The following is a 3,928-nucleotide window of genomic DNA, read 5'->3' on the forward strand; positions in this document are numbered from 1 at the left end:
TTTTATATTGCTAAATTAAAAAACAATTACAAACTTAATATCTTAATGTCAATTTATTATTCATAATTCTGGATCTCAGAATTATAAAATCAATAGCTAAATTGAGTTCATTCAGTAAGGCAAAAAAAACCGGTTTTTTGGTTTTTTTCTTTTTTTTAAAGTTTATACTAACTCCTGGCTTTCTTTAACATGATATACATAAAAATTATATATATATATTCATGATATATATGCAAATTTGTATGTATACAAATATTCATCATGTATTTCTCATAATATATATTAATTTATGCTTAATTCTGTACTATGTAGTTGGAGTCTTACTATGCATTGATATATTTTTTTCCATTCTGCTCATGACACTATGATATATGTGATTGTAATTTCTTAAAATAAGAAAACTGAAACAAGGAATAAAATCAAAGGCCTAAATGACTTTGAAATGCCTATACTTTAGTGCAAAGAATTCATCATAAAGATAATTATAGAAAACATAGCTAATGTATCATTCCACACATTTAGGTGTAGAAGAGAAATGATATGAATTCTTATAATGGATATAAAATTTTATTTGGAAACATTTGCACCCTAAATGAAGATTTGTATCTCCAAATAGATTGACTTTGAAGAATAATACAGATCAGATCCCCTTAGATTATATATAATTTTCCATATATATTTTTGAGAAAATATTTCATGTTTGACTGATGTAATAGAAACACTTACAAAAGAAATGTTGAGAGGACATTTATAGAGATTAAAAAAAAATTTTAATTTCAAATAAAATTTGCACTTAGGTTATACTTGATTGGAAGAATTTATTGTACAGAGGCAAAACCTTCATCAAACTCATCATCATGGAAAAATGTCTTTTAATAATAAAGGCTTTATTTTCTAATTTATCTGAACTTTTATTTGGTTTCTGTTATGAAAAATTAAATTCAGCCCATCAACATCCAAAAATCCAAAAGATCTCTCTCCAGTCTTAATCACATATTTATCTTTATATCTTAAATAAAAAGGCTAAGCTATTCATGAGACCGACTACATAAATGATTTCTAAACAAAATACTTAAACTCTTTTCTCCCAAGATAGAACTGCTTAGAATTTCAAAATTAAGTTGGTTTTTCCCAAGGATTTTGTAATATTGTACATATTGAATCATGTCCTGCTCTCTATTTCCACACACCAGGAAAGAATAATAAACCAGGCCATATTAAATATTACCCGTTTTATTTTGTGATTAACTCTCTAAAGTCAGCATGCAATGTCACAATCACTGTTAATTCATATTATTTTGTCTTGAGACCCTGTATCATTTTGAATGTTCTTGCTTTGATTTGTTTATGTTAGTGATACTGATATAATGACATTGTTCTCTTTTTTTGTTTGTTTCTCATGTACTACTCTCCTTAAAATAAAAGAAAACTAAATCAGGACAAATGTGGAGATAATGTGGGTCTAGATTTCTTCCTGGTAAAAGATATTTTAAAAAGGAATGAAGTTGGAACTGGGTATGGGCAGAGTGCTGAATGAAACTTGTGGTGTGGGAGAATCCAGGAAATATTATTATGTACTCATTTTAATATACTCTTGTCATTTTAGTCTATATTAAATATAGAAAAAAATATATATGCATGGGTATTACATACATATACCTGTCTTATACACGGAAAGTGCTTAAATGCAGTTTTACCTCAACAAACAAAACAAGAATGCACATCTTGATGTCTAGAATGATTCTCAAAAAAAGTAAAAGGATGATTGATAATTTTTTTAGCAAGTTATACACTATACATTCCAACCTTAGAGCACCTATGATAAAGGAAAGCAGAGTCAAACAGCAAAGAAAGAAACTGTGGGAATACTGAAAGGGCACAGGGGTAAAAGTAGAAGAGCTCCCAGTGGCCAAATTTGAGTGGTATGATCAAGAAGGAAAATGGTAAATTGCAATGAACTATGATCAAGTAATAAATGTTACGTCATACTAATATCAGTAAGTAATTGAATAGAAATGAACTACTATTATATACAGAAATCCAATTAATAAATATAAATATAAAAGAAATAGAGCATAGTCATTAGACAACTGTAGAAATACTTCTTGTAGACAAAGACAGATGGATGCAAAATTTAAGTGAATAAACTTTGAAGAGCACAGGGTATTTTGAGAAACTCAAAATATTTGCCCCTAAACAACTTTTACTGATGACAAATGGCAAAGCAGTTATTTTATGAGAAAAAAATGCCATTAAATATTTTAGTAAATATAGAAATGATTAAATAGCAACTATATTAAGAAAATGACAATATATACTCAATGGAATTTAAAAAAAATATTTTCTCTGCTTAATAAAAATATAAATGATATATTTTTATTCTCAAGTTCCCTTAGGGACATACTTTTTCTGTGTGAGTACAGAAACAGCTGTTTGATAAAGAAGAAATATACATATTGGAAGTAAAAGTATGAAGTTCACAGTAAAAGAAGGAAAATAACACAGTGATTCCAAAGTACATTGGTTAGTTTGCTATTTAACACTCAGTTTCTGTAAGCAAGTACCTGAGAAAATCAACTTAAAGGGGTGAAAATAGATTTCAGTACATAGGTTCAGAGGTTTCAATCCATGGTTCCTTGGTCCTGTGTTTTTGAGACTGAGGTAAAGTATATCAGCCTGGTAGCTAATGTGTGGTAGAAGAAACCTCTTCAACTCCTTGCAGCAGGAAGCAAAGAGAAAAAACAAGGGAACAACATCCCAAGGCACCACTTCCAAGTGCACATCCTCAATGACCTAGGCAATCCTTTAATAGAAGGGTGTTTGTGGATATTTAATATTCACATGATAACAGAGACTGTTGGTTTTCTATGTACTTGTGTTTTGGAATATTTAAATTGAAAAACAGCACATTTTTCTGCCAAAAGAGATGTATGTTGTGGTTAGGTATATAAAGAAAAAAAAAAATGAAAGATTAAGTTCAAACGAATCAAACAGTTTTCTGGATATTGTAGAAGAAGTCTGAATATATGACATGGCAGAAGATGCTTTAACAAACAGAAAGAATATTCTTATACAGGAGAAAATAAAAGGCAAGACAGAATCAGGAGGGAAGAGGAAGATAGTGAAAATATCAAGCACATAAATTCTAAGTAAATGTCTAGATTATGTCCTATGCATATTTGAGGGTAATACTGACACTGAAAACTAGGGAAAATATTTTGAAAATATTTCCATTAAATGTGGTACTGAAAATTGAAAGAACTTAAATTTTGAAAGAAAATGTTTAGTTACTGGTTTTGTGTGTAATTTCACTTACCAAAATGCATGCTGTATAAATACTAAAAATTCCAAGGCAGAAATTCTTCTTTTGAGTAAAAATATTTACTGAGGTTTTGACATAATCTTCTAGAAACATAAATGTTACATGAATACTTGATTAAATTATCGGAAGTTGTTAGTGTAAAATAAGTACAAAAATTTGAAGAAGAAAAGTTCCTGAAATCTCACTGTTTTGGAAATTGTTAGGAAACTGGTCCAAATGTAGACTACTAAACCTAGTTTTCAGCCTATTTTTGGTTTTGAAAGGACTAATACAAGCTAGACAGATGACTGCAGTCCAAGCACTCTTGGAGGCTCAGCCATGAGGACTGAAAGTATGACCCCAGCATGGGCAATGTATTGAGACTGATTTTAAACAAACAGCCAAACAACTGTGCACTCTAGGGATTTAGCTCAAGGAAAAGTCCTTGAGTTTAATCCCAGTGCCACAAAACAGATAGATGAGAGAAGAAAGAAAGAAAGAAAGAAAGAAAGAAAGAAAGAAAGAAAGAAAGAAAGAAAGAAAGAGAGAAAGAAAGAAAAAAAGAAAGAAAGAAAGAAAGAAAGAAAGAAAGAAAGAAAGAAAGAAAGAAAGAAAGAAAGAAAGAAA

This window comes from Chinchilla lanigera, unplaced genomic scaffold (genome assembly GCF_000276665.1).
Source record: "Chinchilla lanigera isolate Chin_1 unplaced genomic scaffold, ChiLan1.0 scaffold00003, whole genome shotgun sequence".
NCBI lineage: Eukaryota > Metazoa > Chordata > Mammalia > Rodentia > Chinchillidae > Chinchilla > Chinchilla lanigera.